The 27,447-nt window shown below is 47.2% G+C and overlaps 1 long non-coding RNA gene across 1 annotated transcript; it reads left to right on the forward strand.

The window, feature by feature from the left end:
* On the forward strand, positions 1-27,447 carry LOC146789055 (uncharacterized). Its single transcript, XR_014969745.1, has 3 exons — positions 1-969; positions 8,852-9,001; positions 26,979-27,447. It is a non-coding gene; the product is annotated as an uncharacterized LOC146789055 (long non-coding RNA).

The raw sequence follows: 27,447 nt of genomic DNA on the forward strand, positions 1-27,447 counted from the left end.
GATGGAGAGTTCCACAGACCTTGCTCAGGCCCAATGAGGCTGCCTGAGGGGCGAGTAGGAGTGTGCTTGGCGTAGTCCTATAAGTGGACCCTACATAGACAGAGAGGTCAAAGGACATCCTGTACCTTTCTTTATAGACAGAAGAAATGTTAAACAGGTTCTTACCTCGTCAGTCGTGATGTAACTTGCAGAGACGATATGGACCCAAGTCCATCGCCCCAATCATGCCTACCAGTGTAATACCACTCACAGCTAGAAGGTCAAATCAGGAAGAGAGAAGTGGATCTTGATGGTGGTGCTATCGAAGTGACTTCCAAGTTGTCGGCCTGTGAATGGACATTATAGATAGGAGCAACAAGGTTAGGATCTAATTTTCTCCAGCTTCTATATTCCTTTCCTATTACCGTGCTAACCCTCCCATGAGTTCTCTAGGTACCTGTGAGTCAACTTGTGTCTGCCTTGCACTAGGAAGTTGAATAGTAGGACGTAGTAGGAGGCTGGTTTTCTTTATTGCACTGCCAAGGAATTCCAGAGTCATCCTAAAAGGGTCACAATGTTATCAATCCTCTTCTTGACCAATCACTTTTAACATTGTTACAAAATATATTCTGAACACAAGTTTCTACATATATATTGTTACTTTGCGTATGATTTTAACTTCCCTTTATGAGAAGTAAAAAATGTTGCTTCACATTTAAACTCTCTCTCTCTTAAGTTCTTGTTCATTTATTTCACTGCCCTGTACATAGTTTTAGAGTCTTGCTCTTAACAAAGGTCTGGTATTGAAGGTTGGTCTGTACCTTAATAAGCTGTCTGTCAAGTTACTGTTTATTCTTGTGTTGCAGGTACCTGATGCTGTGACGGAGGCTCTGTGGTGCGGGCAGAGAACAGCGTGCCGAAAGAAGACAAGAGTCCCCCAATTCTGCTAATGTGCTTGGGAAGCAGGCAGGGAACAGCCTTTCCAAGCGAGTAAGTGATACTTAGCGCGGATGCTGCATTCTTCCTGTGGTTGTTGTCTTGTCTGCTGTTGATGCCGGCAGGGCAAAGCTTTCTCTTGAATACTTGAGGTAAAGCAGGGCCTCCAAGCTCGGGCTTGACTTAAATATCCAAACCACACTCAAGATGGCTGCCAAGATTTTCCAAGATCTCGCGAGAGTGCGGCAAACCTCTATATGCAGAGCACGTGCCTAATAAATGCATACAGACTCGGGGCTGAGACTTCTGGCAGTAACATTGCATACAAGACTCAGGGGCTGAGATAAAACATGCAGGCATACAACTGTGCACACAAGACTGGGGGGATTGAGATATTGTAGAATAAGATATTTTGACTGACAGCAGTGCACACAAGACTTGAGGGCATAAACCAGTAAACGAGCAGGAAACCTAGAATGAGGAAAGGTTTCAGGAAGACAGTGGAGCACCCTGCTGCAGGGACACTAAAGTGGGGGTGAATGGGACACAACCCTGACAAGGAACCACTCACTTGACTGTTAGAACAGTTAAGGTCCCAAACCTAGCTCTATAGGGAAAAAAGGCCCAGGTTGTAGGCATTACAAATCAGCTGAATATCAATCAGATAACTACACCTTTCCGAGTAAAAACTGGAGCCATCAAGGAACAACACCAGTTCATGGTATGTGATTTGTTTCCATGTCTTGTTATGAAGAGATATCTTTGGTAAACTCAGTTGAGCCATTTACTGTCTGCAGTATGGCGGCAGAATCGAGCCCCAAGCAACAGATGCAGAGTTCATGCTACAAAGACCGGAACCTGTCAGGCTGTATCTGGTTATTACCATAGAGGGCGCAGTTTTTCCACAAATGCGCCCTTACAAAATGACTCCAGAGGCCATTGCAGGAATTACTCCCGTCATCGAGAGCATGATAGAGCAGGACATTCTAAAGGAAGTCATTGGGAGTCTATGTAACTCTACGATTATGGCTATGCAAAAAGCAAACAAAAAATGGTGGATAGTCCAAAATCTCAGAGAAATTAGCCACATTGTCGTTCCATGCTAACCTGTGGTACCGACTCTGTTGTGATTTTGTTCCAAATTCCCCTGAATCTGAATGGTTCATGGTCATTGACCTCTGCCAAGCGTTCTTCTCGGTTCCCCTTTATGAAAATAGCCTGTTTCTCTTCACGTTTCTGTTCCAAGAGAAGGCTCTTGTGTGGTGTTGCACTCTCCATGAGTATACTGAAATTCCATCCTATTTCAATCACATACTTAAATGGATTCTAGAGTCTCTGCAGTACTGTATAACTCACCCCTGATCCAGTGCATCAGTGATCTTTTGATTGCACTGATGACCAAGGAAACTTATAGACGAGACACTTTTGCTCTGCTCAACAATTTTGGCTGAGGATGGGCATAAAGTTTCCCCCAAAAAATTGCAGTACTGTCAAAAAGAAGTCATGTATCTGGGAAATCAGAGAGAAAAGAGAGGTATACAAGTGTCCTTCAGAATAAGTTTCCGACCACAAAGAGAAAAGTGTGAATGTTCTTGGGCATGGTTGGCTATTGCCAACAATAGATTCTAAACCTTCAATTTGTGGCAAAGTCTTTACTGACACTGACACACACTGACATTAATGACTTGGTATCGAAGGATGATAAAATCATGGAAACTTTCCAGGAGCTCAAAAATGTACTTTGCAGTGCACCCGCTCTTGGAATGCCAAACTATACTAAAGACTGTGCTCTTTTGCCATGGAAGAGATGGGTGTGCTTAATCCGTGCTAACATAGACCAATGGGGAGACAAAGCTACCATTGGGTACTTTTCAGCAACTCTTTAATCCAGTAGCTGCGTCATTGCCTGGTTGTCTGAAAGCAGTATCAGTAGTGAGCCTTCGCATTCAGCCAACAGGGGGGATAGTGCTGGGCTGCCCACTGATCATAATGGGCCTTTATTCAATTGAAATCCTCTTGACTCACACACAACATTTGACAAACAGCAGCATAACCCGCTATAAGAGAATGATTTTGGCTGCCGAAAATGTCTCTATCATAATTTGTAATACCCTAAACCCTGCTTCTCTGTTACCAAAACAAGAGGAAGATGAAGAGGGGGACCTTGATCATGGTTACATCAGTGTTACCAAGTTATACACAAAACCAAGACCCGACATACTAGATGTACCCCTTTTCGAATCTGGTCATAGCCTTTTTTCAATGGATCCTGTCTGAGAAACCGACACAGCATTCTAAGAGCCGCCTATGCTGTGTGCATCCTAAGTGGGGTTGTGGAACCATCCTACCTGAACCATGTAATGTCTGCACAAGCAGCTAACTTAATTGTGTCACCAGAGCCTGCTGTACATAGGAAGGCTTTTGAGCTACCATTTATACTGACAGTCAGTATGGGTTTGGGCTGTACACAATTTCAGGCAGTTATGGTCACATTGAGGTTTTATGACCTCTTCTGGGTCCCCCATCAGAAATGGGCTATATGTCTCCAATGTATTAGAAGACTTACAATTGCCTAAAGGAATCACAGTAGTGAAGTGTGCTTCACACGAGTGATAATGACTTTGTCACCAGAGGCAACCGATAAGCGAAGGAAATCGCCTCATATTGTGCTCGAGTACAGCACCTTTCACATGGAAGAGCCATCCAATGCGAAGGATAGACTGTGACAAATATGTTGTTAAACACAGTACATACTTTCAATGAGCTAAGAGAACTGCAACACAAGGCTCAGATATTAAAGAAAGGCAAATGGGAAAATAAGAGTTGAGTAAGGGATGCCATTGTCATTTGTGTGTCTAGTGATGCGAAGCCAGTGCTCCGTGATTTGATGCTACCTGCTATGATACAACATATTCATGGTCCAACACATGTAGACAGAGATGGGATGTGTCTATCTTTCAACAGTACTGGTATAATTCCTATTTTCAATCAATGACAGAAAATGTGTGTCAGCGTTGTGCTACTTGTCACAAACAAAATGTGGGCAAAAAGTAGTAGTAACCATGAACCACATTGGGAAGTCTAATGGGCCCTTCAACCATCTCCAGATGGATTTTGTGGAGATGCCCCGATGTAATCAATGAAGGTATATTCTCGTCATTGCATGTTTTTTTTCCTGCGGGTCGTCGCATATCCCACCAGGAGATGTGACAGTCTGTTAGTTGTCAAACTATTGTTATGGGATTCGGAATCCCAGTTCATCTTGAATCAGATCAAAGTAGCCACTTTATGATTGACGTGATGTAGTTACTATGCAAAGCGCTAGGGATTGACCAGAGATTTCATTGCAGTTACAGACCTGAAGGTTCAGGCATCATAGAGAGACTGAATGGAACGATCAAAGCTAAATTTGCTAAAGCCTGTGCCTCAACTTCTCTTAAACTGCTAGGTGTGTTTCCTTTGGTGTTGATGAGCATTCAAAGCACCTCGTGTAGAAAAACAGTGTTAGCATCTCACAAGGTATTGGTGGGACGAGTCATGTGAATTCCTTCTGTTCCAGCTGTTGAATTTCACCGATGATCTGGTTCTTGAGTACTGCAAGGGATTGGCTAATGTTGTACGTTCTATCTCCCATCAAGTTGATGCTGCTACTCCAGCTGTCCAAGAGACTCTGGGACTTGACCTGAACCCCGGCGACTGGATTCACATAAAGAAACACGTCTGCAAATCTTGCATGGAGGAGCAGTGGGGAGGCCCATTCCAGGTAGTCCTGGTCACCAACACTTCAGTGAAGTGTGCTGGTCTGCCGAACTGGACACATGTCTCCCATACCAAGTGGGTAAGACGAGAAAAGGAAGAAGCTGCGCAAACATCCATAAGTTCCTCGAGTCACTCTAGGTTTGAAGTCTCTGAGGCTTCAGAAGAAGAGGAAGACCAGTCTGAGGGTCTCATAGTTGTCCATAGACAGGCATCAACATGAGCGAGAGCCAGGTAATGGTGTCCTCATTCCAGCGGCTGCTACAACCCTGTCTACAGGACTAAGAATACGCATTCACACTGAAAACTCATGGAGAATTTAATGAAACCCACCCAAGGAGAGGTTGAGGGAATCAGAGAGTGGGACAGCTAGAGAAGATCCTGCCTCTGAGTGTGTTTCAGCTCCATCAGAGACAGGGATTGCTTGCACCTCTCAGTATTGTCACTCAACTGAGGAAAGCAGGCCAAAGACTACGACAACCCGAAAGAGACTGTTGACGACTAGAAGAAAACCAGAGGCAGTAAGGGAAGTTAGTGAGCTAGAAGAACTAGAACCAGCAGACAAGAGCATCGATTTTAAAACTTCCAAGCGACCCAACAAAGAGACAATGGTCAAACCGAAAGTACTAGGGTTCAGATTGGACCTATCTTGCAAAGATCGATATTGAATCTGATGACTGTCTGACCGACATTGATGAGCCTCTTTGAGGTCAGGACATTTGCAAAGAGAAGTCACTTACGCAAATCACTGACAAATATTAAAAAGGATGATTAGAGAGCTAGGGAAATGGTCAGAAGACATTAGTTAGAGCCTTAGGCCTCCTGCTGACGCAGAATAGAAATCACTGTAACTTTCGAAATAGGGTAGTGGCATTAGGGTAGAGATCCAATGACCAATTGCTTTACGCTGAGATTACGATCTAGTTCCTTGATCTGACTTAAGCTAACATGGCTCAGCAACGCTGCAAACATTTTTACTTAAAGCTCCTGAAGTTGCCATTTCTGTTTCTATATTTGGATGGCTGTTGGACATCTATTTGCTGGGTGGGGAGATTCTTGGTACTCTTTAAACACCCGAATTAAACCAGCTGTCAGTAAATCAGTGCATGGAAACAAAGTTTTCCACATCCCACAGCATGAAAGTATTATAGTTATAATGTTTATTTCCAGTTGCTAGCTGATTATGTGAAAGTTGTGCAGGTTGAGAACAGTTACGTCTGCTCATACCTTCCAGCCTCTGCGACTGAAGGGGCGACATATTTTCATTTGCCTCTGTCCTATTCCTTCTCCTGGTATGTCTTTATAAACCTACATTATCAGCAGAATACCATTAAGTTGTTTTATTCCAATTATGACCAGCCTTTAGAAAATTTACCAATTGTAACTGATGCAAATATGTGTTGGTGGGCTTCTAAACATCTTTATTACTCTTCCAAGGCTTTTAGATCAAGAGACCAGCATGAGCATACCATGAAATTCTTTACTCCAATACATAACCTGAGCGCTAATAATCAAAGCATGTATGATGTAACCAGTAGAATTAGCCAAAATGAAAGAGTTTTTATATAGATGAGTTGAATGAAAGGATAAGATTGGATGAAGAGACAAGGGGAAAGGGGGAAAAAACACGTTATTTGGAAATGAACAGAAGTTGTAAGGGAACCACCTCCAAAATTGAGCATTAAAATTGCTGAAAAAGGAACTTTGTATATGATAAGGAAACAGGAAGGGAACAAAACTAGTGAGGCATTGGGATGAAGTGAATGTGAGCATAGTTATTTGATTAAAGGCGGGACTTTTGCTGAACTTGAGATGAGTGTATAAGGCATTTATTTTGTATGTGGTGACTCAACTTACTTGCAGTTGCCACATAACTGGATAGGTAGTTGTTACGCAGCTTTAGTGTTCCCCAGAATTTATCATATTGATGAGTTAGACTCACCAGTTGATCACTACATTAAACGAAGTAAGCAAGACTTTAAGCAGATCCTTAGTGATATTTTTGGTGCATTTACACCTTCTACAGAATTTGCACTAAACAACGTTACGATTAGAGACCTCTCAACCCTAGTAGATTGGCTTGCTACTTATACAACTGGAACACTGAAAGTAATAAATAACTAATTGCTTGCTATGATCATGCAGACCCACCTTGTATTAGTTTACGGCTTGCAAATCAAGAAAGAGTCTGCAAGGTCATTCATGTGAGGGAATGTTGTACATATTTCCCAAAAATAGATAATAACAAGCTTGATAGTTGTATCATTAATATTAGAAATATAACACATGGGGGGCGTGGCTTGATGCCAACGGAGTATGGTGGCGCCTTTGTGCTGCTCCCGGGGACACCGCGGACGGATCAGGCTCCAGGTCGTTTACACAGTCCTGGGTAAAGAATTCAGGAAGGCGAAGGATGCGCTGATATTTCAAGCTTTTTTTCGGAGCTCGGTTTATGCCGCGCGTCTGTATTTCCTTACATGAGGCATTTCCCCAAATAGCCGCTCTGATTGCGGCCGCCATTTTGGGTGCTCCTGCTTCCCTACAGCAGCCCACCTGGTGAGAGGAGTTTGTTTCTTCATAATTCAAGGGCAGTCTTTTGATGGTTTTGAGTTGGTTGTGCCTGCATGACTACCCTGACTTTTAACTGGAGAGGCAATGCTTAAACAAGGAGTTTCATGTATTGTATGACTTTGCAGCAAAATACTACCAATCATTTTGCCCTCATGTTCTTCCACTTACCGCATGCATCTTTATGCTGCTCCTTCAGTTCATATCTTAATCTCCACTAACTTGCTAATGTTGGCAGTATATTAACTATTTTTTCTCCCTATAAGCAATATGTCATCCTCTCCCATTTTTTTGAAGGGCAGTTATAACTGCTATGTCTTTCCTGACATATTGCAGATATTGTTTCACTGCAATGTTACATGCAAGTTGCACTTCTTAAATTCTTCATTATATTTGAGTGGCTTTGACACATTATTTTAAAACTCTTCTGGGACGTTTGAAAAAACTAGTCTCTCCTGCGTCAAGCTCTTCGCAGTCCTTCATTAAGAATTCAAAGTTATTGCCTCAGTTCTCAAAAATGGAGGACTCATTGGTCTCAATGCCCAAAACTTTGTCTTCTCAAGGGATCAATGCTTCCTAGCAGGGAAAAACACCACCAAACGTTTGAAGAAGGACCCACGTTCCCCAGTGAAGCCTTCTTCACCTGTTTCTCTTGACATGCTTTTGGAAGAAATACATGCTCTTCGTCCCTTCATGGAAGAGACTACTAACAAACTGCAATTCCTAACAGAAAATTGGACTCAGATGAATGATCGTCTTACCTCTGTGGAACAAAGTGTGTTCTCCTATTCTCACACCAACGAGAAGATTAATAGTCTTCAACTTCAAGTTTCCTCACTCCAGAGGCAGGTTGAGGACCTCGAAAATAGAAACAGAAGAAATAATCTTAAAATTTATAGCTTACCAGAAGGCTCAGAGGGCTTTGATCCTCTCTCCTTCTTTAAATATTTCCTTCCTAAACTGCTTCGTCTACCATATGGCTCGTTGCTTAACATTCAACGTGCCTATAGACTTGGTCACCAACGCATAGGGATAAACTCCTCTCAGAGGCCAAGATGTGTCAGCATGCATTTTTCGGAGTACACTGACTTACTTCAAGTCCTCTCACCACTCCGATCAATTCTGCGTATCTCGTGGTCAGGCTTCACTTTATTCTTTGCTCAGGATTACGCAAAAGCTACTGCGAACAGATGCAAAGAGTTTCTGAACATGAAACCCGATTTACGTGCCATGGGCGCTCTATATGGCCTATTTCATCCGTGCCTTTTCAAGGTTACCTATAAGAATAAAACCACAACTTATGAGGATCCTATCAGATTACAGAGCTTCATCAATTCTTGCAGATCAGATTCCATGGACTTTTCTGGTGCTTCGTCATCTAGTAATATGTAATATTGTCATTATCATAAGCAGTAATGTTTCTTCCTGCTTAATGTTCCAGGTTTTATCACATGGTTACAAGTTTTAGGAGGTTTAATATTTGTTCTTTTCAGCTTTTACTCAAGTTTGCATGTATTGATATCACAGTTATTGATTGATTTATTTATCTATTCTTTTTTTATTCTCGATTTTTCATGATAACTGCTCTCTTTTTCTTGTCTCCTCCTCCCAGGTTTATTTATGTTTTATCCATACAACATTCTTTTACCCTTTCTTGAAGTATTATGGTCCTCCCGCGTTTTTTGTCCCGTCGAGTCTGGGCGTGCCATCGCCTCCATGTGGTCTCATTCCCCCAGTTTTCTTTGGATGTCCTTTGGTGTAGGTATGTTGTTTTCTTTTTGTTGTTGTTTCCTCTTTTTCCTTTTTTTCTTCTTACATTTGTGTCTTACTCCACCTTCTATTCCATTTCTTTCTTTTTCATTATCTTTTTGTTCCCTGTTTCAAGATCTTATCTATACTCACTTTTCCTAATCTTTCCAGGTTGTCTTTATTTATGCTTACATGGTTGGTTTGTTATATCCGTAATTTTTGTTATATTCTCCATCTTATGTTCTCGCATGATCTGTCTTGACCTTTATCTTCCAGTCCTTCCCATGATGTCTTTATGTCTTTGAAGATCATATCGTGGAATGTCTGAGGCAGGCTTGAAATCTCCCATCAAACACCAACGTGTTTTATCACATCTATCTAAAGTAGGGGCTGATATTGTTCTATTACAAGAATCCCATTTATCTGCAAAGGAATCTTTAAAAATGAGGAGGGGTTGGGTTGGAGAAGTCTTTTTTTCACCGGGTGATGGCAAACAAAATGGTGTAATAACGCTATGTCATAAGTCAATTGATGCTAAGCTACTTTCCCAACTTTCTGATGAGGGGGGTAGATGGGTATTCACCAAACTACAAATTGGTAATGCTCCGATCTCTTTATTCAATATTTATGTCCCCACGAATGGCGACTTCACGTTTTGGACTGACCTATCCCAGCAACTTTCATCATGTATCGATGATAATTTCATCCTTACAGGTGATTGTAACCAAATATTTGACCCTTTTATTGACCGTAATTCATCGGTTTCTTTTAAACCGCACAAAGCGCATACTTTTTTCATTCAGACTGTTCAACAATATAAACTTATAGACCCATGGAGAATTTGTAAGCCAACTACAAGGGAATATACATTTTATTCTGCGGCTTATCAAACTCAATCGCGTAATATTTTTTTGTCTCACACAACGTTTCCCAATCTCTAAGAAGGGCTGATATTGGATCTATTCTAATATCCGATCACGCGCCCATCTCTATTCGATTAGACATAGTACCAAAATCCAATTTATCTAGGAGATGGCGTTTCAACAATTCACTCCTTTTAGACCCCAATTTTAATTCCTCCTTTGTATCTTTTTTTAATGATTATTTCTCCTTCAACCAAACTGATACCTTACCTGTCCCTGTAATTTGGGATGTCTTCAATGCAACCCCTAGGGACTTTATTATTGGTTACGTATCTAGGAAAAGGAAAAATGCACACAAAGTTTCTAAAGACCTCTTAAACGAAATAAAGAGATTGGAGCATTCTTATTATTCTTCAAAGACCAAAGACTGTCTGTCTCAACTTGTTAAAGCAAAATTTCAATTCAATAAGGAATCTACTGATAACGCTTCACTTTTTTTGCTAAAATCCAGCGCTAAATTCTATGGTTGTCAAAACAGACCGGGTAAGCTCTTAGCGAACTATTTAAAAGTCAAACATAATAAATTTGACATGGAATCTATCAGGGATGAACAAAATACACTAAGATACAAGGATTCAGAGATTTTAAATGAATTTCTCTTGTTTTATAAAAATGTATACACACCTGAATCTACACCATCAGAATTACATATTTCACAATTTCTTTCAGGTATTCATAAATTCTCACCTACTCAACCAGACTTCGCTTCCTAGAATCTGATATCTCACAATAAGAACTTCACATCGCACTACAGTCCCTCAAGAAAGATAAAGCTCTAGGACCAGATGGTTTCACAGCTGAATTTTTTGTACACTTTGCTCCACATCTTCTTCCCAAGCTAATCACTCTGGTAAACTTTTTTTTACAATCTGGAAAATCCTCTGGGTCCTTTTTAGAAGCCTTAATCTGTTTAATACCTAAAGATGGAAAGGATCTTCAAAATTGTAAAAACTATACACCCATTTCACTTGTTAACATTGTTTACAATTTTTTTTCTAAGGATCTGGCTTTTCGTTTAGGGACCTTCCTCCCTCAATTATTGGGCACGGAACAATCCAGTTTTGTTAAAGGCCGCCTCATTTCGGATAACACTCGTTTATTCTTTGACATCTTATCCAAATCTCATCGTTTATCCCACTTATTAGCTGCTGGAGCCTTAGATGCTGAGAAAGCGTTTGATTGCATCAATTGGTCCTATCTTTTTCAAACACTCATATGGTTTGGTTTCGGTCCCAAGATGATCTCCCTGATTTCGACCCTCTACTCTAACCCGCAAGCTGCTGTTTTTGTTAATGGTCAATCATCCTCCTATTTTGATCTAAGTAGAGGTGTTCGTTAAGGATGTCCTTTGTCTCTGTTCCATTTTTTTTAAAACAAATTGTATTGTCAAATTGCACAGAAGACGCAGGGCTCTGTACCCCAGGGGCCACTGCCGTATCAGTTTATACACTTGCAGGACAGCAACTGACCTTTTTGTAAAACAAAGCAACCAAAGTATTTGACATTGTGTATCTGTCAGGATATCGGACCCTCATCCCCAACTTAGCCCCCCCCCCTGCACGACCCCTGAGACCAGTCCACCAGCTGATAATATAGGACTAAAGGAAATAATAAACGAGATACCAGAACAGAAGTAGGAAAGTGCCAGTCTTAACACACACACACCCCAGGCTACCTCCCACCCCCCCTGCCAGGCCCAACCTCACCGTCCCTACCCTCATCTGCTGTGATCGGAGGCTCCAGCCACAAGCCCCTATAGTCCGCCCACCGCTTCCATATTTTGTAGTGCTTACGCTGACATCCCCAGGCCACAAAGATTGGCTGTTCCAGCCCCATGCAGAAGTCAAGACCATTTTTCCAGGTAGCCACCGAAGGGGCCCGTGTATCCTTCCACCTCCTGGCTATATCATGTTTCGCCAATGTGAGGCCCAGCTGCATAAGATGTCGTTCATAAAAATTGCCCCCGATCCCTTCCATCACATGCAGCAGGGAGAACTGTGGTGTGCGTGGGAGAGTCCACCCTAAAACCTCCGATAGGCAGGAGAATACCCCCTCCAGAAACGATCCAGTGATGAACATTGCCAAACCGTGTGCAGGAATGTGTCCTCCACCCCGCCACACCGGAGGCACTCCGGGGAGGCAATCAATCCCGCCCGCCACAGTCGAACCCTAGTAAAATAAACCTGGTGGAGGTACTTAAATTGAATGAGGCGGAGACGCATCGCTATGGCTGCTCCCCGGTGGGCGGCTAGGGCCTCTCTCCAGTCTTCTTCCTCCAGCGTACCCACATCCTCCTCCCACACCCCCTGTACCTTCTCAAGCATAGGAGCACTGTGAGTGACCAGGGACTGATATATCCGCAAGATCTTCTTGGTCTCCAGATCCCCCATGAAAACCTTTGCCTCCAACGGGCTAAACTCGGGTAGAGAGTCAAGGCCCTGCAGGCTGGGGGAAAGCGCATGGCGGAGCTAGAGGTACTGATAGAACTGGGACCTGGGCATGCAAAATTCCACCGGTAGATCCCGGAAGGACTTAAGGGACCCATCCCACACGACATCCCCCAGCATGGCATACCAACCCCGAAAGCCCTGCAAGGCCGCTAGATCAGGCAGGCATCTATTGTGCGACAGAGGAGTTTCTCTAGTAAGGGTATTCCACCACCCCATTCATCTTAGTGACTGCTGCCAAATTTGGAATACTACCTTTGTCACCGGTGGTAGCGTACCATGCAGCGTCGCTGAGTAGAGAATCGTGTGAAGAGTGTGAGGCCACATAAGGTGTTGCTCCAATGTATAGACCGGGTCCCCCCATCCCCATACCACCGCTCGTTAAGAACTAACAGGTGCGAGGCCTGGTAGTACGACAGAATATCTGAGGTCGCCAGACCTCCACAGTAAGTGGAGAGAAAGCACGTACGCAACGCCACACGCACCCCCCCTCCTCCCAAAGAACTGCCCCAGCACCGACTTCACCAGCCGGAACCATCTAGGCGCGATCGGGTACGGGTAATTCTGTAACTGGTATAGCAGGCGGGGGAGCGCAACCATTTTGAAGATTGCCGACCTGCCATAAATTGTTATGGGCATGAGTGACCAGGTCTTAATTTCTGTACGAACGCGCTCCCAGACCGGTACCAAGTTCCGCGATATGGCAGGCACATCCGACAAGAATACACCCAGGTATTTGAGACCTCCCACCGCCACCTGTAGCACGGACGCCCACATATCCGCTCTCACCCGAGCTCCCAAGACCCACAGCGTGGACTTATGGGGGTTCATATACAGCCCGGTCGTATCCCCGAATATTTGCATGATCTCCAGGATTCGTGGCCCGACCTATCCAATGCAGTTTGAAAAAAAAGGACATCATCCGCATACAATGTGATCCTGTCGGATAGGCCTGGAGCCCACTCAAATCCCGTAAGCTGTGCGTCGATACGCACCCAGGCCGCCAATGGCTCCATGGCAAGGGCGAATAAATATGGCAACAAGGGGCACTCCTGTCTGGTGCCACGCCGGATAAGGAAGCTGGATAAGACCACTTCTGCCACACGCACCGACGCTGTCAGATCGGTATAAAGGAGCATTAAATACGACAAAAAACGGGGGCCAAAATTAAGTCTACGTAGGAGGGTGAACAGGTAGACACAGCTCATCGAATCAAATGCCCTGTCCATGTCCGCCAGTAGGAGTGCAGCCGGCTCCCCAGTCCGTCGGACCGCTGCCAGCGCTACGTGTGCCCGCCTTATGTTGTGCCGCGTCGCCCTCTGAGGCATGAACCCGGCCTGGTCTGGGTGTACCAAGGCCGAGATGTGGGGCAAAAGGCGGTTAGCCAGTGCTTTGGCCAAAACTTTGGCCTCCACATTAAGAAGAGAGATGGGGCGGTAAGAGGCGTGCTGCCCTGGGGGCCGACCAGGCTTATGAAACATCACCACCTCTGCATGCTTCCAGTCCGGGGGGAGCCGACCGGCCTCCCTGGCCTCCTCCACCACCACCCGATAATAAGAGGCCAACTGTAGGTTGTACCGACGAAAGAACTCACTGGGGGACCCATTGGGTACAGGCGCCTTCCCCGAATTGAGCTCTCCCAGGGCCTTACTCAGCTCCTCCTCTGATAGGGGGAGCTCCAGTTGTTGACGTGTCTCATCGGACACCGCTTTGGGCGGGAGGTCCGCAATGAACTTGTGCACAGTAGCCTCCGGCAAGCACTCCCGAGGGGAGAGAGATCCGCATAATAGGTGGCGAGGCTCTCCGCTATGGCCTTAGGGTCTATTACCGGCGCCCCACCCTCATCCAGCACACCCGGAAGAGCCTGGGTATGTAAAGCGCCCTGGTAGAGCCGATGCAACAGGGAGAGTAGCCGCTCCACCAAAGACCACTGTAGAGGGGGGGGCGTACACACAGCCCAGCACAATAGGGTCCTCCCCAATCGTGCCCCGGAGAAATAGGTACCGCCCCTGCGTATCCAGCCATTGTTGCGCATGCACGTATGGGACCCTGCGGTGTATTAGAATCGCTACTCCCCTGGAACCCTGCATGCACCCAGCGTGAAAGACCTGTTGGAAGCCATAGCGCTGCAGGCACAGGACCTTGGAGCCCATCAAATGGGTTTCCTGCAAAAAGAGGATGTAGCTCCGGCCCTCTTAGCCTGACGCAGGACAGCTCTTCGCTTAATTTTATCCAGGACCCCGCGCACATTCCAACTAACAATGCGGAGGGTGCCCGGGGACACCCGAGCATCTACTACCCCACTAGCCATCGGGTAACAAGCAGTGGTGTAACATGGATAGGAGGTCCCGACGGTGTGTGTGCGTGTCGTGGTGAACCCAGTGCGAAAGCGCAACTCATACCCCTAAACAAATCCATTCCCCATAACAAACCCCCCACCCCAGACCTCAAAAACGCTGAAGTACCTGTCGCGGCGGGGTTGGCGCCAACCCCCCAACAGGGGGACACGGGCCGCCCCCGTCAATGGATCCCCAACTTACTGCCCATGTCGCCCAGGCCCACCCCCCACAAGCACTAGACAGGTAGGGATTCAACCCTCCTAAGAGCTCCCTCCATACAGCTTAAATCAAACAGTCACACAGTCCAATTAGAGGAACATCTCGGCACCATCTTGTTCACAAAGATTAGGGATCCAGTGTCCGATGTTGAGAAGTAGGGTCTCCCCGGGAGGAAGCTCCACAAGTCAGAGAGCGTCTCTGGGACCGAGATCTTCTGTGCCCCCTCCGGCGCTGTCCTCGGGAATGTTTCGACGGCCCCTCACTCAAAGATTTATCGGATTGCAGCCCAGGCGGTGTATGCACCCGCACCCGCACGGTTTCATCTGTCCACTTGAACTCCTCCTCCGGGGAGTCAAAGAAATGGGTGCGGGATTGGTACACCACCCGCAGACGAGCCAGGAATAGTAAAGCATAAAGGGGAGCTTCAGGTGGTTTCTGAATGAGTGCTGCACGACAAAGCACTGGGACAGGACATCCGGAGGGAGCCAGCTTTCCAGCCATTGTGTGGGAAAACGTTCCATATCACCTTTCTCGCATCCCTACGGGAATCCAACGAAGCGCAGGTTGTTCCGCCGGGCCCGCCCCTCAGCATCCTCAACCCAGAGCGCCAGGCCCTTCTGGATGGTTTCCATACTTGCCACCTTCTGCTTGAGAACCGAAACATCATCTTCCACCCCTGAGATGCGGGTCTCAGCCTCCGTGATGCGGGACACTGCGTTCCGTATATCCTGGTGTAGTAACATAATATCCGCGCCCACCGCACCAATTTTGGGATCAAGCATGTCCCTGGATTGGGTGATTGCCGCCATCAGAGCCGCATTGTCCGGTATGACCTCCTGGGGACTCCCCGTAGCACCGCCCATCGCTCCAGGGCCGGTGAACTTGTCTATAGGCCCATGTTTTGTGGATCCACCGCCGCCATTATCCCTTGTCATGGTGGCGTTCAATGGACACCCCGTGGATGCAGGTCAAGTTGGACTAAGCGCTGGCACAAGGACCCCCTCAGCGCAGGCACGCGACAAGCCGATCCGTCACCTGGTCCGATCCCATAGGAAGGAAGGAAGGCACCCCCGGTCCGGGGCCCGCAATCTACCAGTGGGGGCCACGACCAGCTAGTGGCCCCCCCCCGCCAACCGTACAGACGTGGACCAGCCGATTGTCAAATCCCAACTCCAGTCAATGCGTGTGGGGGGGGACGCTCTCTGTACTCCGGTGCTGCAGAACACCCAAACCGCGTGACCCAACCGGTGGCACCGTACCCCGGGCCCCTCGCAGCCCGCTCGACCGCTGGTGCCGGCCCCCCTGGGATGGAAAGGCGGGCCCAGAACTGTCCCTTCGCACTCCACTCTGCGCCCGATATAGCCGCCGGATTCGGACCCTGCCTCCGCGGTCGGGGCGGGGGGGTAACCACCAGCTCAGGCCCACCAGCAATCGCCCTCACCCCGGGCACTCACTGGGATCGTCAGGGCCCCTGGGTACCTCACCCAGCTGCAGCGCTGCCACTCCTGGCCCCCCGCCTACCACAAGTCTGCCACGGGGTGCCCGTCCAGGCCACGAATTAGGCTGGGCCTATCTGTACCAATAGCGGTGGAGTCCTGCGAAAGTAGGCCCGCACAGCCCCGCTCACCACTTCCAATATAGGCCCCGGGGGGGGGGGGGCATCCACAGAGAAACCGGCAAAGGTGTGCAGGGAGAGCATGGGTGCCTCTGAAGCCCCCCACCGCGGCCCGATCTAGCCGCCGATCCCCAGGCGGGAGCTCAGGCCCGGGGGAGGGGGGGAAGGTATTGCCATAGCTCCCGGCCACCCGAAGCCCCCATCCAAACTGTCGCGGCCAAATTCACGGGGGAGGGGCACTCCTGAGCCTGGGGCCCCGAACACAGGCCTCCTCCCCAACTGCAATGCCACTGTCCGTGGTCGCCCGACCCCGCGGGCCGGTGTGACCCCCCTCTCCCGACTCCTCACCAATGTCCCGCCGGGTCTCCGAGGCCGATCCGCCCCACGAATGCTGCCTCCGATGCTGGGCACACAGGACAGTGCACCGCGCCCACTAGCACCGGCGGGCGGCCACGCTGCTCACACTGCACCCAGGGCCTGCCAAACTCCACGCCCCGGCTCCGCTGTCTGTTTCAAGGCCGTGCCTCGTGGCCACGCCGGCCCCCGTCCCCCGCAACTTCAGGCGCCGCGACTGCTCACTGGACCACCACCCCAGGTCAGTAGCGCTGAAATGCTCCCTCTAGGACTGCTTTATGGTCCGAGGGAGCCAGGATAAATGATGTCTGTCGGGCTGGACAGAGCTAGCTAGCACACGTCCGCCATGATGGCCATCCAAGCCACGCCCCCTCGTTTCTATTCCTTTTTAATCTAGCTTTGGAACCTTTTCTTTCCAGAATCCGCAGAATGATGACATACAGGGTTATATAGCCAGTGACAAACAAATTAAATTGGCGGCTTATGCTAATGACATAATGTTATTTATTTCTAACCCTTTATCATCCGTCCCTGCTTTTCTTCACGAAGTCCAGCTCTTTGCATCTGTTTCAGGTTATAAACTTACATAGATTAGTGTGAGATCCTGCCCTTAACCAAATATACTTTTAAAGACGATTTCCATTCCTCAGGTTTTACCTGGAATTGTCATCATATTAAATATTTAGGGCTTCATTTCACCCCTTCAATTCCATCAACACTTTCCTTATGCTTGGAAAAGTGTATAAATAAAATCTCTACATTAACAGCTAAACGGCATCGCTTATACCTCTCATGGTGGAGTCGCCTGGACACCATTAAAATTATGCTTACTCCAATAATTTTGTACACTCTTTCTAACATCCTTATCCCTGTTTCTTCAAAGTATCTCAAGAAAATGATTCCATATTATTATAATTTTTATGGAACAATAAAAAACCCCGCATGTCTTTAATGAGACTAAAGGTAGAGGGAGGAGTTAATTTTCTGGATTTTCCTACTTATCAAAAATCTTTCCTACTCCATCAAGCTTCAAGATGGCTCCCGGAATCCAAATTGGATTTTCCTCTGTGGGTAGATCTTGAACGAGCATATTTATCTCCCTTCTCCTTCAAAGAGTTTCTTTCTTTCTTCCACAAACCATATTCTATCTTTACTCCTATTCTTTGACGCACCTGTAAACTTCTTGACCTTACTCCTGTCTCTCCCCCCTAGTGATCTAATCTCCTTTTTCAACTCCTCTCTATGGCATAATAAGTTTCTCTTGATACATGCTAAACCCTTTTATTGGAAATCTTGGAGAAGTAAAGGCTTAATCTGGATTCATCAACTCTTTTCTCGAAATAAGATTCTATTGTTTTCGGAAGCTAGACAACGCTTCAACTTACCCCTCTCATTCCACTCTAAATATAACCTCCAACAGGCTCTTTCCAATGCTCATGATCAAGTTTTATCTCATCCTCCCCCCTGATCCTCCCCCTGTCAATGGCTTACTCACCCTTTTACTTTCGGTCGCTAAGGCTTCTGCTATCTATACTCATATACGCTCTTCACCACCTGACAGGGAGAAGACTAAAGTTTAACTTTCTTGGGAAGAGGATCTTGGAGTAAATTGGTCAATTTCTTTATGGAATAAAGTTTGGTCCAAAATTAGGAAATCTTCTAGGGCGGCCAACACCACACAAACGCTATTTTGTATTTATAATAGGCTTTTGTTACACGCAGTTATTTTACATGAAAGTTTCACTGATACACCTGATACCTGTTGGTCTTGCTCCTCCATCGTCTGCTGATTTGAGACAATTACTTTTTAGCGGCCCACTGGTACACACTTTCTGGAACAAGTGTGGTCTCAAATTAACTCTATTTTCAAATCCAATTTTCCTTTCTCTCTTACTCACTTATTTTTAGGAAGTTTATCACCCATTTGGGATGATTCTATTTCTAATGTAAAGATTGTTGATTTGCTGTTGGCTGTCGCTTTTCAGCAAATCACAAAAAATTGAAAGGATTTAACCAAATTATTATTTCAGGTTTGGTGGTACGCAGACACAGCATTTGTTCATCCTATTCACTTGGTTATAAAACGTTTAAATCTTTGGTTGCCTGTTACAACGTTTATTGATGCTAATGCTAAGCGCTCTTTCTCCATGTCTCCTTCTCAGCAAGAAGTTACTCGACCTCCATGACATTCCATTTTTCTTTAATAGTATGTTGTACCTTATCAATATGCTTTATTGCTTAGGTTCTTTTGCACTGTACATCAAACGTAGTATCTTATAAATTCGATTGTTTGTAAACAGATTTTTATTGCCTTTTACATGTTATAAAGCATATCTACTTTCAAGGTGTACAAAACAGAAGAGCACGACCAGACGGATGCATCAATTGTTGTCCCTACTTGGTCCCATCTGCAAACGTTTGGCTGTTACCGTCACACCGCTATCCAATATCAGTTGGCATACATACGAGAAAATTCCCCCCTCGCCCCCCAACAAGTAACAAGGCCTCCCTCCTCCCCCTTCCTCCCGCACTGCTGCCTCCCCTCTACCGCTATTGAGCTCAGTTAGTAGACTCTTTTACGCTCGAGGTGTGTGTTATGGTGTTGCACCGGAACCTTCCCTCGCAACTCCATCCTCTCCTGTGTGTGTCGATGCCATGTAATGCTCCCATCCTTCTGGCTCTACTGTGTTGTTTCGTCCTATTCTGGTCCCTGGGGGTTCTCTCTGGGGTGGAAGCCTCTGATGTCCCGCTATCTCTTGTTAAGTCCACCATCAGCCCCTCCCATGCCTGAGCTCGTTCTGGCTTGCCCACTCCGCGCTGTGCATTCTTAAGCAGGACCCTGCCCTCACATCCCGCCCATTTCACCAGCTCCCGTTTCCATCTGAGCACGTTAGGGCCCTCCGGTTTCTTCCAGCTACTAGTTATTTCTCGTTTTGCCAGGATAATTGCCAGGTCCTGAAACCTAGCTATGGTCTTGGTTTTGGCAGTGTGTGGGAACAAGTGAAGCAGTACGTGGGGAGGTGTGCAGAGGACCACCCTCTCCGTCACCCTCGCTGTCACCTGTGTAAGTCCCTGCCAGTATTGCGTTAAGGAGGCACAGCTCCACACTATATGAGTAAAAGTCGCCCCCTGCACATGACACCTTGGGCATCGAGAGTCCGCGCCCTCAAAGTAGCAGTTAATACGATCTGGGGTTAGATAAGTTTGGTAGTTATAAGGCTGAACCGGGCGTTTCGTCGAGATACTTTGGCGGTTCGTTCTAAAATATTGTCCCAGTCCTTGTCATCTAATGGCCTGTCAATGACTTATAAATTATATTGTTATTTGATTGTTTACTTAATTTATTTCATGTTTGCATATTATACTGTATTGATTGAATTCTTGTGATTTTTACTTTTCAGTTTTCACTCAGTTTATCCTTTGTGTATTCTATCTGTTATCATATTTTGTACTATTATTCTTTAATAAAATTATTCTGAACTTTAAAAAAATATATATATATATATATATATATATATATATATATATATATATATATATATATATATATATATATATATATATATATATATATATATCAAAGCTACCAAGTACCCAACGTACGAGGAGCACTCGGGCCTCAGCTGCACACAAGGAGCCAATCATAGGTAAGCACGCCTCCATCACAACGATTCCTTTCACTGTTCAAACTGCCCTGGATGCCTGACGCGTTTCGAAGTGTCCCCACTTCTCTTCAGAGGCTTTGGCAGTTCAAGAAGAGCGCGTAAGGCACCACCCCCTTAAATACATGGATGCACGCCCTGAATGGGCTTATGGGACTTGTAGTGCCTTACAATGCGCAAATGTTCAGCTGGCAACTTCTTCGAGCCCACAGATGGGCCTCGCTGTGCATGGTTCGTGCAAGATCCGTAGGCTGCTGCCCCACGATATCGGCCCGATGATAAGGCCGCGTGGCCCCCACTTCTCTGGGGTGGTGCTCCTCCCGCGGCTGGGTCGCCGCGTAAAAATCAAAGCTACCAAGTACCCAACGTACGAGGAGCACTCGGGCCTCAGCTGCACACAAGGAGCCAATCATAGGTAAGCACGCCTCCATCACAACGATTCCTTTCACTGTTCAAACTGCCCTGGATGCCTGACGCGTTTCGAAGTGTCCCCACTTCTCTTCAGAGGCTTTGGCAGTTCAAGAAGAGCGCGTAAGGCACCACCCCCTTAAATACATGGATGCACGCCCTGAATGGGCTTATGGGACTTGTAGTGCCTTACAATGCGCAAATGTTCAGCTGGCAACTTCTTCGAGCCCACAGATGGGCCTCGCTGTGCATGGTTCGTGCAAGATCCGTAGGCTGCTGCCCCACGATATCGGCCCGATGATAAGGCCGCGTGGCCCCCACTTCTCTGGGGTGGTGCTCCTCCCGCGGCTGGGTCGCCGCGTAAAAATCAAAGCTACCAAGTACCCAACGTACGAGGAGCACTCGGGCCTCAGCTGCACACAAGGAGCCAATCATAGGTAAGCACGCCTCCATCACAACGATTCCTTTCACTGTTCAAACTGCCCTGGATGCCTGACGCGTTTCGAAGTGTCCCCACTTCTCTTCAGAGGCTTTGGCAGTTCAAGAAGAGCGCGTAAGGCACCACCCCCTTAAATACATGGATGCACGCCCTGAATGGGCTTATGGGACTTGTAGTGCCTTACAATGCGCAAATGTTCAGCTGGCAACTTCTTCGAGCCCACAGATGGGCCTCGCTGTGCATGGTTCGTGCAAGATCCGTAGGCTGCTGCCCCACGATATCGGCCCGATGATAAGGCCGCGTGGCCCCCACTTCTCTGGGGTGGTGCTCCTCCCGCGGCTGGGTCGCCGCGTAAAAATCAAAGCTACCAAGTACCCAACGTACGAGGAGCACTCGGGCCTCAGCTGCACACAAGGAGCCAATCATAGGTAAGCACGCCTCCATCACAACGATTCCTTTCACTGTTCAAACTGCCCTGGATGCCTGACGCGTTTCGAAGTGTCCCCACTTCTCTTCAGAGGCTTTGGCAGTTCAAGAAGAGCGCGTAAGGCACCACCCCCTTAAATACATGGATGCAAGCCCTGAATGGGCTTATGGGACTTGTAGTGCCTTACAATGCGCAAATGTTCAGCTGGCAACTTCTTCGAGCCGACAGATGGGCCTCGCTGTGCATGGTTCGTGCAAGATCCGTAGGCTGCTGCCCCACGATATCGGCCCGATGATAAGGCCGCGTGGCCCCCACTTCTCTGGGGTGGTGCTCCTCCCGCGGCTGGGTCGCCGCGTAAAAATCAAAGCTACCAAGTACCCAACGTACGAGGAGCACTCGGGCCTCAGCTGCACACAAGGAGCCAATCATAGGTAAGCACGCCTCCATCACAACGATTCCTTTCACTGTTCAAACTGCCCTGGATGCCTGACGCGTTTCGAAGTGTCCCCACTTCTCTTCAGAGGCTTTGGCAGTTCAAGAAGAGCGCGTAAGGCACCACCCCCTTAAATACATGGATGCACGCCCTGAATGGGCTTATGGGACTTGTAGTGCCTTACAATGCGCAAATGTTCAGCTGGCAACTTCTTCGAGCCCACAGATGGGCCTCGCTGTGCATGGTTCGTGCAAGATCCGTAGGCTGCTGCCCCACGATATCGGCCCGATGAGAAGGCCGCGTGGCCCCCACTTCTCTGGGGTGGTGCTCCTCCCGCGGCTGGGTCGCCGCGTAAAAATCAAAGCTACCAAGTACCCAACGTACGAGGAGCACTCGGGCCTCAGCTGCACACAAGGAGCCAATCATAGGTAAGCACGCCTCCATCACAACGATTCCTTTCACTGTTCAAACTGCCCTGGATGCCTGACGCGTTTCGAAGTGTCCCCACTTCTCTTCAGAGGCTTTGGCAGTTCAAGAAGAGCGCGTAAGGCACCACCCCCTTAAATACATGGATGCACGCCCTGAATGGGCTTATGGGACTTGTAGTGCCTTACAATGCGCAAATGTTCAGCTGGCAACTTCTTCGAGCCCACAGATGGGCCTCGCTGTGCATGGTTCGTGCAAGATCCGTAGGCTGCTGCCCCACGATATCGGCCCGATGATAAGGCCGCGTGGCCCCCACTTCTCTGGGGTGGTGCTCCTCCCGCGGCTGGGTCGCCGCGTAAAAATCAAAGCTACCAAGTACCCAACGTACGAGGAGCACTCGGGCCTCAGCTGCACACAAGGAGCCAATCATAGGTAAGCACGCCTCCATCACAACGATTCCTTTCACTGTTCAAACTGCCCTGGATGCCTGACGCGTTTCGAAGTGTCCCCACTTCTCTTCAGAGGCTTTGGCAGTTCAAGAAGAGCGCGTAAGGCACCACCCCCTTAAATACATGGATGCACGCCCTGAATGGGCTTATGGGACTTGTAGTGCCTTACAATGCGCAAATGTTCAGCTGGCAACTTCTTCGAGCCCACAGATGGGCCTCGCTGTGCATGGTTCGTGCAAGATCCGTAGGCTGCTGCCCCACGATATCGGCCCGATGATAAGGCCGCGTGGCCCCCACTTCTCTGGGGTGGTGCTCCTCCCGCGGCTGGGTCGCCGCGTAAAAATCAAAGCTACCAAGTACCCAACGTACGAGGAGCACTCGGGCCTCAGCTGCACACAAGGAGCCAATCATAGGTAAGCACGCCTCCATCACAACGATTCCTTTCACTGTTCAAACTGCCCTGGATGCCTGACGCGTTTCGAAGTGTCCCCACTTCTCTTCAGAGGCTTTGGCAGTTCAAGAAGAGCGCGTAAGGCACCACCCCCTTAAATACATGGATGCACGCCCTGAATGGGCTTATGGGACTTGTAGTGCCTTACAATGCGCAAATGTTCAGCTGGCAACTTCTTCGAGCCCACAGATGGGCCTCGCTGTGCATGGTTCGTGCAAGATCCGTAGGCTGCTGCCCCACGATATCGGCCCGATGATAAGGCCGCGTGGCCCCCACTTCTCTGGGGTGGTGCTCCTCCCGCGGCTGGGTCGCCGCGTAAAAATCAAAGCTACCAAGTACCCAACGTACGAGGAGCACTCGGGCCTCAGCTGCACACAAGGAGCCAATCATAGGTAAGCACGCCTCCATCACAACGATTCCTTTCACTGTTCAAACTGCCCTGGATGCCTGACGCGTTTCGAAGTGTCCCCACTTCTCTTCAGAGGCTTTGGCAGTTCAAGAAGAGCGCGTAAGGCACCACCCCCTTAAATACATGGATGCACGCCCTGAATGGGCTTATGGGACTTGTAGTGCCTTACAATGCGCAAATGTTCAGCTGGCAACTTCTTCGAGCCCACAGATGGGCCTCGCTGTGCATGGTTCGTGCAAGATCCGTAGGCTGCTGCCCCACGATATCGGCCCGATGATAAGGCCGCGTGGCCCCCACTTCTCTGGGGTGGTGCTCCTCCCGCGGCTGGGTCGCCGCGTAAAAATCAAAGCTACCAAGTACCCAACGTACGAGGAGCACTCGGGCCTCAGCTGCACACAAGGAGCCAATCATAGGTAAGCACGCCTCCATCACAACGATAAATATATATTATCTACTGGCGGTCGCCAGTAGATAGTTATAGTTAGGACCGAGTTTCCATAGGAAATCTCAAAATTCTATTTTGAATAACTTTGGCGCCGATTGACGAATCTTCGCGGAATTTTCAAAACTAATGGGGCGCTCCGCTCCTCTCCTACCCTGAAAGTCTCGGGTGATTCGTCAAGCGGGGGCCGAGAAAAAAGGAGGGTCCCAAAACACGTTTTCCCCATGGATTTTTCCATAGGGACTTTAGTCGCAGCTACAGCCCGAACGGCTGAACAGAATTACGTGAAATTTGGCAGAGAGGTAGCCATAAGGTCCGTTTGGTGCCTTTTGTAGGTTTGGTGTAAATCTGTTCAGTATTTTCTGAGAAAATAGCATTTAAATCAATATATATATCTGTACGCGCGCAGCGTGCGCGCAGCGTGCGCGCAGAGTGCGCGCACTCGGCCGTCCGCGAGCGCACTTCTGATTGGTTGTTACATCTTAGTAAACATTCGAATCGGTCGAAACCAGGAAGTGTCGGCCGCCATTTTGTCTCTCGCACTGAGAGGGTGTTGAAACATAAAGGAGAAAAACATGTAAAGGGGGCAAGCTGAACAGTTCCTGACCCCCTAGCAGGGGTCAAGGGGTCCCAGGAGGTCCCCCTAGGGCAATTAAAAAAATGTAATATTTTTCGGAAAATCGCCGAGTGCGCGAAGCGTGCGCGCACTATCGAAATGAAATAAATTCCGCGAGGTTCGCGCAGCGTGCGCGCACGGTATATATGTTTTAAAATAAAATTGCAATATCAACCCCCCCGTGTGCACACGCTGTGCGCATCACAGCATGTGTGCATGGCTAATCACATAACAAACAAAGTATCCCACAACCCTTAACAACAAAGCGTATCATGTGTCCTCCTTGTGCGGACGGAGCGCGAAGTGCACCGTGCGTACATGGCCCATTAAGCGTAACGTGGGCGCGCGGTGCGCGTAGCGCACTGCATGCCCACCGTGCGTGCACGGTGCGCAAAGTGCACCGTGCGTGCACGGCACTAACTGCGTAAAGTGGGCGCGAGGTGCACCGCGTGCTCACCGTGCGCGCACGAAACGAACTGCGTGAAGTGGGCGCGCGGTGCGCAAATCGCACCGCGTGCCCCCCGTGCGCGCACGGCATGAACGGCGTAAAGTAACTTAGCATTTAAAAAACCGTACAAATTCACTGAAAAAACCATAGGTTTCACGCACGTTATAGTTAGGAATTAGCATTTAAAAAACCTTGCAAATTCACTTAAAAAACCATAGGTTTCACACATGTTATAGTTAGCTGGGCATTTTCCTCATGAAAAACCAATGAAATTCCCCCGTTATAGTTAGTGCAGGCAACTATAACTCACGCGACCGTAATCCGCTGCTGATGACGTCAGATATTACATCACTGATGACATATGTGTCTTTCTGAAAAAAAAAAATATATATATGTATAGCTAAAAAAAAAAGGAAGAAGACATGGGTATATAAATGTGTAAATACAGTGATGTAATATCTGACGTCATCAGCAGCGGATTACGGTCGCGTGAGTCATAGTTGCCTGCACTAACTATAACGGGGGAATTTCATTGGTTTTTCATGAGGAAAATGCCCAGCTAACTATAACATGTGTGAAACCTATGGTTTTTTAAGTGAATTATATATATATATAACACATGAATTAACCAAATTTGAAGAGATGGGTGCCTGGAATGGGATAGGTTCAGTATTTGGATCTATGTGAAGAGGATTTGCTAAAATAGATGAATGGTTAGCAAGTATAGGCAGAGGAACACTAAAATTGCTTTTAACTCCTCTCTTGATTATACTGATTGGAGTTGCATGTGTGCTTCTTTTTCTAACATTTTGCAAAGGAGTTTCTTCAGGGGATGGGTTTGGTTGCAGGCATAAGAGGCTGTCAGCAACCAGAGGAAGAAAAAGAAAGAGGTTTGACTTAAAAGTTGAAGAGATGCAAATAAGAACTCTATGACATGAAAGATTTGGGAGAATCAAAGGAGAAGAACACAAGCTGATTACATCTGTGTTGTAATAAAGGTATAGCTGTGATGATTTAAAAATCACCAGAGGTCCAGTGAGTTTAGCCACAGGTATTCATGTGACCCCTTCTGCTTGATCCGTACTGTTGCCACAGAGCTGGGTGGGGATCACTAGCCTAACTTTTGTAATGTCAACTGCACCCAGCCTCTGGCCCTGTACCCTATGGTATGTACTGTGCACCGTCCCTTATAGCCTCATTACTCTAAACCAACGATGTTTACATTGTAATTTGCCTGCTATGTGCTGCCTCTTATTGCTTACTGCCTGGTGATTCGTGATGTGCGTTCTTTGTTGTGTATAAATTCAATAAAAGAGATTTAAACAAAAAAAATCATCAGAGGTGGGGTTGTGACTGTTGTTTCTCCTTTATGCTTAGAAAATTGCTTGAAATCGAACTTGTGCTAACATAACCAAAGATGTACTGTCTTCCATTTTGAAACAAAGCTGTACAACACCACGTTATCACTGTTGTTATTTCTCAGCCATGGCTAAAGAATTTGTAGCTTCACACTAGAAGACGGTGAGCGTTCCCAGAGGCTTCCCACTGCGCTGGACCTTTTCACGGACATCTCAGACTATCGTTCATACAGTGTGCCGACTGCTTGAATAAACTGTGAGAACTCAATGCAATAGTATGATGAGAGAATATTCAAATGTATTCTATGTAAAATGTTTCTTCTTGCTTGTTTTTCATTGGTGGATATCCTGACAACCATGTGCATGCTTAGCAATGTATGAGATCCTTTATCTGAAGCCCTATAAGGGGACATATCTTTCCTCTGTAATAAAAACACCATTCTCCTCTTTGTAAGGCAAATCCATGCTGGATTTTGCATTGAACTTTACTGAGTTGGTTGTACCTATGATCTGTATCCTTTACTGCTAATCATGTTTATGATAGATTTCATATATTTTGCTTAGAATTTCATAATATAAACTCCTCAAAATCTT

This window comes from Triturus cristatus, chromosome 10, assembly GCF_964204655.1.
Source record: "Triturus cristatus chromosome 10, aTriCri1.1, whole genome shotgun sequence".
Lineage (NCBI taxonomy): Eukaryota > Metazoa > Chordata > Amphibia > Caudata > Salamandridae > Triturus > Triturus cristatus.